Raw genomic sequence first — 11116 nt, forward strand, 5'->3', positions numbered from 1 at the left:
AATAGTAGTTTTCATCAATTTAACCACTGTATCATACTGCCTGGTCCACTTTTTCTCTTATCATGAAACTGGAATATTGGCTTATGATGTTTCTCAATTTTCTTCACTACACAAAGTACAACCATATCTTGGATACATGAGGGTAGGTAGTTGGTCATCCACCATAATAAAGTCTTGACAGACCAAAAGTTTATCTGGACCTCAAATTTTCCAGTACATTCATGAAAAACACCTTTTTGCTTTCCATCTCTATCACTTTGAAAAATGCTCCATTTGTCTACATTTCAATGAAAAAATAAGCTTCAATGTCTAAGCTACATTCTTTTCCAATTTCACTGTTTTCTTGTCAGTATGTGGTGTGAGGTGGTTTGATCGAGTAAGTAATGTAAGGGTAAGAGAGATGTGTGGAAATAAGAAGAGCGTGGTTGAGAGAGCAAAAGAGGGTGTTTTGAAATGGTTTGGGCACATGGAGAGAATGAGTGAGGAAAGATTGACCAAGAGGATATATGTGTCGGAGGTGGAGGGAATGAGGAGAAGTGGGAGACCAAATTGGAGATGGAAAGATGGAGTGAAAAAGATTTTGAGTGATCGGGGCCTGAACATTCAGAAGGGTGAAAGGCAGGCAAGGAATAGAGTGAATTGGATCGATGTGGTATACCGGGGTCGACGTGTTATCAATGGATTGAATTAGGGCATGTGAAGCGTCTGGGGTAAACCATGGAAAGTTCTGTGGGGCCTGGATGTGGAAAGGGAGCTGTGGTTTCGGGCATTATTGCATGACAGCTAGAGACTGAGTGTGAACGAATGGGGCCTTTGTTGTCTTTCCTAGCGCTACCTCGCACACATGAGGGGGGAGGGGGATGTCATTCCATGTGTGGCGAGGTGGCGATGGGAATGAATAAAGGCAGACAGTGTGAATTGTGTGCATGTGTATATATGTATGTGTCTGTGTGTGTATATATATGTGTACATTGAATTGTATGGGTATGTATATTTGCGTGTGTGGAAAGGATGTGTATGTATATACATGTGTATGGGGGTGGGTTGGGCCATTTCTTTCATCTGTTTCCTTGTGCTACCTCACAAACGCGAGAGACAGCGACAAAGCAAAATAAAATAAATGAATAATACGTTGAGATGTATAGGTATGTATATTTGTGCGTGTGGACGTGTATGTATATACATGTGTATGTGGGTGGGTTGGGCCATTTTTTGTCTGTTTCCTTGCGCTACCACGCTAATGCAGGAGACAGCAACAAAGCAAAATAAATGAATAAATATCAACATTTATATACATATACATACATATTCATACACATGCACAGACATATACATATATACACATGTAAATATTCATACTTGCTTGCCTTCAACCATTCCTGGTGCTACCCTGCCCCACAGGAAACAACATCACTACCCCCTGCTTCAGTGAAGTAGTGCCAGGAAAACCTAAATACATACACATACAAACACATATATATAAACACACATATGTGAAAATTCATACTCGCTCACCTTTATCCATTTCTGGTGCCACCCCACCCCACAGGAAACAGATCATCCCAATTCTAATATTCAAGAAAGCAATACTGCTACCAAAAATCTATATGTATGCAAGGGTTCAACCTAAACTATGATAGAAAAAACTTAACTTTCCAGTTTAACCAATTGTAAGAGAATCCCAGCAAGATAAACATACTAGAATAAATGGATATAGGAATGGTATATTTAATTCTGGCTATGGCAAATCACAACCTTCATGGTATTTTCATGCCAAAAGGAAACTAGCACCTCTTACAATAAAAGGGTAGAAATGGGAACAACCCAATGGCCACTGTGCAGGTCTTAAACTCTATAAGAAAAGATGAAAACTTTCTCTGACCAAGGGTCACAGTGTACCTTCAACAACTTTGATACGATAATACCCAGTAAGGTTAAAATAATTGTTTCTGTCTTTCTAGACACAATATTACGTGAAGCACTTGATGATGCATCGCATGGTCTGTCTATCTAATTGGTGGAAGAGATCAGATGATGTCCCTGACCACCTACTGATTGATATCAACCCTCCCAGGCTTGTGGAGACTGTGGAGAAATCAAAAAACTAGACTTCCATTCACAGACAAACAATTGAGGAGAACCAAAATCAATGGCGCAAACACTGTGATTAATGTTTGTAAAGAAATCATAGCCACAAATTTCATGTGGATAAAACATCCCACCACAATCTTGAAATTCATAAAATTGCACATAGAGAGCTGTTCAAGGGTAATATGTCACTAAGAATATAATCGTCTAATGACTATCATGAATAAGAAAACAGAGCAGGACTTACCTCCAAATGAAGATCTTGACTCAATTTATCTTCGGTCTACAATGAAATGTATAAGATGACAGGCATTTGTGGACCATGGTACCTTGAACAAGGGGAAACTAATGTCATTAATCTCATCATTGTTTGACCCAATAGGGTTGTTCCTCCTACTGTTAAAGGAAATGCTTCTCCAAGAAGCCTGGAGACATAAATCAGGTTGGGATAAAACACTGTCCCTTCTTTCCTAAACAGCTGATCTAAACTAGCAGAAGAATTCAAAGGCATGACCTTTATAAATTTCCCTAAAACAATAGCTTAATAAAACATGTCGTCAGTTTCATGTATTTTACAGTATATCTTCATATGATTAAGTTGCAGTTAATTATCTTTTAACTAACCATTAAAAAAAGCTATGTTGTTCCTTTATAAGCTGCATTTTCCCCTGGTAAGAGCTAATAGCAGTTAAATCCTACAGATATTGGGCCAATTTCTCTTGAAAAAACTTAAATCCATCAAAACTGAAAGAAGTTTTACCTGATCAGTAATTAAGCCAACTTTTAGTATATGTGAAAAATGATAACTGAAAGATGCCTAAGTCAAGAAAAGGGTAACTGATATTTGTGATGCTGATCCTTGATTATAGTATGTAATGAAGCACATTTACCTTGCTAGGGTTCAAAATGGACAAACCTTCCAAAAGTGAGAACTTTACTTTGCTAGACTTTATTGGACCCTTATGAGTTGCAGAGGGTTGTAAGTGTGTTTTATGATGTGAGTAGGCGTAGGTGATTGAAGAAAAATGCAAGTAAAAGTAATGTAACAGTGTTTGAAAGGAAACAGTGTGAAGGCAGAGATTTTGCAGAACTCTATAAAATGAAAGAAGACAGTGAACTAAACTGTGTTACAGATATCGAGGGGGGGGGGGAGAGAGAGAGAGAGAGAGAGAGAGAGAGAGAGAGAGAGAGAGAGAGAGAGAGAGAGAGAGAGAGTGGAAGAAGTGAGAGAATTTAAGTATTTAGGAGCTATTTTGGGTAAGTTTGGTAAGATGGAGGGTCATTGGGCCTATTAATAGAATAATGAATGGTAGAGGTGTGGATAGAAAAGTGAAGAGAGGATTAAGAGAAAGAACAGTCCACCCAACCCTGATCTATGTAGCCAAGACATGGATATGGAATGAATTCACAAAGGTCAAAAATACAGGGTATGGAAATGCGCTATTTGAAAGAAGAATGTATCATGACTAGATGGAATGAAGAAAGAGATGAGGGGGTGTATGAGAAATGTGGTATGGGAGGGAATACAAAGAGAATGAATTGTGGAGTGGTAAAGAGGTGATATGTAATACTTTGAGGTGGTTTGGGCACATGGAAAGAATGCAATATGGGCAGTTTACTTGGAGTGTATACGATAGTGGATTTCAAGGGGTTGATGTGTAAAGAAGACTACCTGTGACACAACACTTGAATACACAAAAGCACAATCTGTCAATAGAATGGAAACAGCAGTTTACACATTGAGTTCCAGCCTGCAACTGACAGAGAACTGCTACTCAGAAGTGGCCACTGTTTGAATGTCCCAACATTTCCAATCATGTTTCTGCAGGCCTCTGGTGACACATTTATCTAGGCTTGTGATTTCAGAAGCTATTGCACTTCACAAATAATAAAAATAGCTCTGTTTGTTGAATTTTTTTTCAAGTGCTCTGTAGAGCACTAGTACATATTTACTGTGCGTAATGATATGCGGATATGCTTGAACAAAAAACTATGGGTAATAGAGAAATTCAAAAAATATATTTGGATTCAACGTGCAAAAATACATATATATTTTTTTTCACAAGACAAAGGCCTTGTTGACCAGTGTTATGAATAATTTGTTCTTTTCTAAACTGTCTCTGAAATGTTTTGGGCAATGTGGATATCAATATGGCTTCTCTCTAAAATGAATATCAATGTGGTTCACAATATAGTACTAAAACATTCAAATGACCTCTCTCCTGTGTGAAGAGTTGTGTGCTGCACTAAGAAACTCTACTGGGAGAAGTTTTTTACTATTATGAATGCTCATACGGAGTCTCTCCTTTGTGAATAGTCATGTGGCTCACTACAGTATTTCTCTAAAACTGATATGAACACTTATGTGTTTCTTCTCCTATAAAAAGACCCATATGCTGCATTAACTAAATATTCAGGGAAAAGGTCTTTTGGAATAGTAAATATATGGCTTCTCTCTTGTCTGAGTATTCATGTGTCTCACTGAATCAATCTTCAGGAAGAAGGCTTTTTGGCACTGTGACCATTAATCTGCCTTTTCTCCTATATGAGTGGTCCTGTGCTGCATTGGATCACTCCTCCAAGAGATGGTCTTTTGGTACTGGCAACATTTGTCTGGCTTCTCTCCTGTATGATAGATTTATGGTGATTTAATCTCAATACATACATAGACACATGAATGCACAAAAAACGCTTTATATGAAACGATTACTGCAAAGGAGAATTGAGTAACAATGAGCTGATAACTGATATTTTGCTTGATGATTTACTTAATCTCGACAAAAAAATTACAAAAAGAAAGGCAATGTGCCTTATGTGGCTAAAGGTCTTAAGGCACTGAGAATAATACTCATATGGCCTCTCATCTGTATGAACAGTCATGTGCTACAATAAACTACTCCAATAAGAGAATGATTTTAATACTGTAAACATCAGTACGGCTTCTTTCCAATTTGAATAATTCATACTCTCCTAAAGTGAATGTATGAAAGGCTTTCACAATGTGAATAGTAAGATAGCTTCTGTCTTAAGTAAATATTCATGTGGTTCACTGTCATATCACTTTGGAGAAGATCTTGTACATCCTGTACATTCATATGACTTCTCTCCTGTGTGAATTGCTCGGTGCTACACTAAGAGATGCCTGATAAAGAATGACTTTTTGCACTGTGAATGTTCATATGGATTATCATCTGTGGCTAAACCAAAGTACTTCACTGAAAGAAGGACTTCTGATAATGTGAAAGCTTATGTGGCTTCTCTATTGTATGAAAAGCAATGTGCTACATTAAATGAATCTTCACGGAAAAGGACTTTTAACACAGTGAACTTTCAGAAAGCTTTTCTCCCATGTATATATCCACGTCCCTTGCTAAATCCATCTTCTGGGAGAAAACCTTTTTGAACTATGAACATTCACCTGGTTTATCTACTATATGAATAGTTATATGCTGCACTAAAAGACTCCTTCAGGAGATCATCTGGCATTGAGAGCATTTATGCAGCTCCTCTCCTGTAAAACTGTCTTTTTGGTTATTTACATGTACTACACACATATACACAAAACACAAAAATTCTGCATATGAATTGGCCTCAATAAATGAGGATCTTGGCCCACTCTTTACATAATGGTAATTGTTGAGTGACTGATAATGACTGATAATTTGTTATATGATGTACGTGATCTTGATAGACAAACTACAAAACAAAGATAATGCTCTTCACTATTTCCCTTACACAATTAAAATTCATTAGGCACTGAGAATATACATGTGGCTTCTCATCTGTATAAACTGTCATGTGCTGCAATAAACTATTCTGACAGGGAAATGTTTTTTAACATTATGAACATCAGTAAGGCTTTTCTCAAGAATGAATTTTTGCTCTTCTAAACTACATCTTGGAAAAATCTTGAGCAATGTAAACATTCCTGTGGCCTCTCACCTCTCTCTTGAATGAATATTCATGTGGTTCTCTATGGCAATACTTAGGGAGGTCTTTTGGCACTGTGTGAATAGCTGTGTACTGCAGACATCCCCTCGGATAAGGTCTTTTTGCACTGGGAATATTCATATGGAACATCTCCTGTATGAAGAGTAAAGTGGATCACTAGAGTACATCTCTGAGAGAAAGAATCCTGATAATGTGAGCACTTATGCGGCTTCCCTCCTATACGTACAGCCAAGTCCTGCACGAAATAACTCAAGGGTAAGGTCGTCTGCAATTATAAACATTCTTATGGCTTCCCTCCAGTGTGAATATTGATAAATCATCTTCTGGGAGAAGTCCTATAGGTATTAGACATTTATCTGGATTTTCTCCTAAATGAATGGTCATATGCATCCCTAAACCACCCCTCTGAGAGAAGGTCTTTTGGCACTATGTACATTCATCTGGCTTCTCTCCTGTACGTTAGCTTTTTGATGATTAAATCTTAACGTATACATAGAAAAACAAACACAAAAAGTTCTACAAATGGAGTGATCTCTGCAAAAGAGGACATTGGCCCATCCTTATTAATAGGAAAATCGTTGAGTGAGGAAGAGATAACTGATAGTTTATCTGATGACATACCTAATTTCGTTAAGTTAAAAAGAAAATGTAATATGCTTTTTAGTACAAGCCTCAAGTAGTTAAAAGTCATTAGGCATAGAATATTCATATGGTTCCTCACCTATATGAATGGTCACTTTACCATACACTACCCCAATAGAAGAATGTCTATTAACACTGTGATCATCTGTATGGCTTCCTTACATTATGAATAACTTGTCCTCTTCTAAATTGTGCCTGTGAGAGGTCATTAGCAATGTGTACATTGATATTGCTCCTCTCTTAAATAGATATTCATGTTGTTCACTATAGCACTTCTTTGAGAGAAGGTCTTTTGGTACAATGAACATTCATGAGGTTTCTCTCCTGTGTGAATAGTTGTGTGCTTCACTAGGCGACCCCTTTGAGAGAATGTCTTTTGACAATGTGAAAGATCATATGGAGTCTCTCCTGTGTAAGTACTTCTCTGGAAGGACTTCTGATCATGTCAATCCTCAATATGCTCCAGTCTGCATATGATAGTAATGTGCAGCATCAAATAAATCTTCACAGGTAAAAAGTCTTTAAGCAATGCAAACATTCATATGGCTTTTCTTCTATATGAGTAATCATGTCCCTCATTATATCATTCTTCTGGAAGAGGGCCTTTTGGCACCGTGAACATCCCTCTGTCTTTTCTCCTATGTGCAGCACGAGACCACACTTCTAGGAGAACGTCTTTTGCTACTGTGAACATTCATGTGGCTTCTCTCCTGTATGATAGCTTTTTGATGATTCAATGTTAATACATATACAGGCACATAAACTTAAAAAGTTCTGCATTTGAAATGATCTCTGCAAAACAGGATTTTCATCCATCCCTATTATTATGACAATCGTTGTGATGATGATGATGCGATGACTCTGTTTTGTGATTTACCTTATTTCAATAAACAAATCATAAAAAATGTAATGTGCTTCACTATATCCCTCACGTCATTAAAAGTCATTAAGCACTGAGAAAATTTATATTTCCTCTTACTTACATGAAGTCATATCTTGCAATAAGCTACTCCATTATGAGAATGTGGCTTCTCTTTTGTATGAAAAGCCATGTGAAACATTAAATCAATCTTCAGGAAAAATGTCTTTCGGTACCATAAACACTCAGAAGCTTTTTCTCCTGTGTGGGCTTTCATAAGCTTCACTAAATCAACGCTCTTTGAGAAGGCCTTTTGGTTGGGTGAACATTCATCTGGTTTTTCCCCTATATGAATAATCATGAGCTGCAAGAGACAACCCTTCCAGGTCTTTTTATACTATGAACATTCATGTAATTTCTCTCCTGTATGACAGCGTTATGGTGACTTCATCCTGATATATATATATATATATATATATATATATATATATATATATATATATATATATATATATATATATATTCTTATGAGTCCACGGGGAAAATGAAACACGAAAAGTTCCCAAGTGCATTTTCGTGTAATAATCACGTCATCAGGGGAGACACATGAGAGAAATATAACAGTCAGTTGATATACATCTCTCTATATATATTTCTCTCTTGTGTCTCCCCTGATGATGTGATTATTACACGAAAGTGCACTTGGGAACTTTTCGTGTTTCATTTTTCCCGTGGACTCATAGGAATATCTTGATCATGTGTAAAATTGAGACCCTTTCCAATATATAATATATATATATATATATATATATATATATATATATATATATATATATATATGTGTGTGTGCATCATTTAAAGTTAAACTGCGGTGTTACAATTAAACGGACACTACATCAATGAAATTAGTCTCGCTATCGAACGTTCATAGTTGTCTGTCAGATTTCATTATCTAGTTTTTGGTACTTTTGAACTATTTTTTCTTCAGCAAGGTATTCTTTTTACATGTAAATGCTAGGTCAATGTCCGTAAGGGTTAGGTCAGATTTGTGTCATCAGTTTAGAGTGCAAATATTCATTTGTTTATTCAACCTACGTTTTCCCTGCTCTTCAACGTTGTGATGATTCAACCTACGTTTTCCCTATACTTCAACAGGTGAGGGTTAGTGTAGCAATGAGTATTAAGCATATCGCACAATCATATACTAAGCTAACCTTTGCTATGCTAAACTGGGCTTCAATCAGTTAAGTGTTCAAGTAGTTTGGCTAAAAGTAAACAAGCGCTGCTCCTCATATCCGGGAAAGGAAAGGGCCGAGAGTTGGAATGGCCAATAAACATTAAACAAAGTCCCACCGAAAACATTTACGTTCGTGACACTGCCTACATAGCACGCTGTGATCCACAGTGTCATTAACAATTATCAGATCATTTGTAGGGCACTACTGAACAATACTTACCAACATCAGTTCCTTGAAAAGATTATAGGAAAACATTCACGATTTGCTGTCGAGCAAGGCAATATAAAGAATCGTAACGTTGACACATTTGCCTTCATTCAGGTGTGTCCTTGCCTCGTAGAAGGCCTGTTCACAGTGCCCTCTGGAGGTCATAAGCTATAATGCTACTCATCGTTACAGAAAATTTTCATATGATATGGGTAATTATAAAAATTTATGTATTTTCTTCATGGGAAGGTGAGTTAGTTGCATTAGTCTTTAGCTATATACTGCTCACGCAATATTACTATTAAAATGTTTATGATAGTCCGTTATGATACTATTCTATTCATTATGGTTTCAGTTATAACAATATGATATACTGTTTTGAATAACCCACCATGGACACGTTATCATCCTCAGATGTTTTGTTCATCTGTGGTGTTTTCACCTCACACTATTCATGAAGGAACCACATGAATATACAAAAAGGGACTTCATAAACAATATCTCTGTTGATAGCATCAAACCATTAGTCTCGGATTGGCCAACTGCATACCCTTCGTGCAGATAAAAGGTGGTGGTTTCAGCCCGTCTGACACTGATGATTGTCATCATTAATACACATCTCAGACCTTGTACTACTTTGAGAAAGCCTTCTCCTCTCACTAAGCAACCAATATTATACTGTAACGTTTTCGTTACGGGTTTGTTTGTCTAACAGTAGGAATGTGAGGAGTGAGTGAGGTATACGGAAAACACGAGTATCACAATAATGCTATCTTGATGAGTACAAGGACATGATGTTAATGGGAGAGTAGTTATTGCTGGTGCATGGATAGGCAGAAAGGTGAGGCAGGAATCCCTCGGGGGTGCTGCAAGTGAAAGGAGGCATTGCCGAGGACCCTTAATGCTGCTGCAGGAGGAAGGAGGTAATGCTGGTTGTCTCTTGACTGAATTGCAGGAGATAAAAGGCTTTGCCGAAATCCGGTGGTTGTGCTTCAAGAAGGAGAAGGCGTTGCCCAGATCCCATGGTTGCACAGCAGGAGGTAACAAGCGTTGTCGAAGTCCTTTGGTCTTGTTGCTGCGGTAGGAACAGATCAAAACATTTGTAGGTAGATGACCCGCAGGTAGTTTTGGATTATGAGTATTGGTGCTGTTGAGTATTTTGAGAGTGTTAACTAATTTACGGCCTTTTTGTTGATGTTTGTAGCGTGGGGAGCTACTGTCGTGGGTGTGTCGCCTGAGTTTTCTAGTATAACCTGTGTCTTGTAGCGTGACAATGATTGATCATTCAGTATGATGTATCGAGGCAGTTATACTCATGTGTGCCAGGTAGCAAGCCTGTATTTTATGGTATCTAATGATGTATGCTTATATCTGCTCAGATAGTCTTAGGATGTTGTAATGTAACTGTAGGAATAGCCTGCATATGAGAGGAGGTTCACGCTGTGGCTTGCGGAGGGCAGAGGGAAGTCATGTAGGGAGAGACTAAAAAGAGCTGGAGAAAGAACAGCTTCCATGGGGACTCCATTGTGGAGTCTAAGAGTTTTCGAAGTTAGGTCTATGTAGATGACTCAGTGACCAGCAATTAAGCTCACCAACTGTTTTCTTTTTTGTCGTTTACTGAGGCTGGTGTCAAGTATTTTCTACTTGAATATATGACGAGGGACAGTATCACATGCTTTGTTGATGTCCATTACCATTAGTAATCTGCGGATGGGGGCTATGTGTGACGTCAGTATGTGTTCAGTAAGGTTTATATGTAGTGTGGTCGTGGAATATTTGGGTCTGAAACCTTGTTGGGTGTCGGGGAAAGTGAGATGTGATTGCTGGTTCTGTTTTGAGTTAGTTTTTCGAGAGATTTGAATACTGATGATAAGAGTGGCTCGGAGATTTACCATTATGCGTTATAACTTTGGTTGACCACTGAAAGATAAGTCTGGTTATTAGATATCTTTTGTTTCTTAGGCTTCAGTCTCTCACAACATGAATTCCTCAGATGCTGTAAAATCAGTTTGCCATTAAATTTTAGTAGTGTGTTCAGAGTCTTGCTTTCCTAGATAGGTGGGTTACTCCAGTCCAAACAGAATTCTTAGCTTGTGCCAAACAACTTTTTCTATAGTTCTTCGTTTATACT

General features: G+C 37.7%; 1 long non-coding RNA gene across 2 annotated transcripts in view; it reads right to left on the reverse strand.

The window, feature by feature from the left end:
• Positions 1–9126, reverse strand: part of LOC139757085 (uncharacterized) — a 50263-nt gene extending 41137 nt beyond the window's left edge. The window contains exons 1-2 of one of the 2 annotated variants that reach the window (XR_011714496.1): positions 8755–8899; positions 2336–2417 (exon numbers count right to left, since the gene is read on the reverse strand). This is a non-coding gene — a long non-coding RNA (uncharacterized lncRNA). Of the gene's footprint in view, positions 1–2335; positions 2418–8754; positions 8900–8997 lie in introns of those variants that run through there. The other variant, XR_011714495.1, reaches the window with a different exon arrangement.
• Positions 9127–11116: the final 1990 nt, after the last annotated feature.

The sequence above is a fragment of the Panulirus ornatus genome, chromosome 24 (genome assembly GCF_036320965.1).
Source record: "Panulirus ornatus isolate Po-2019 chromosome 24, ASM3632096v1, whole genome shotgun sequence".
NCBI lineage: Eukaryota > Metazoa > Arthropoda > Malacostraca > Decapoda > Palinuridae > Panulirus > Panulirus ornatus.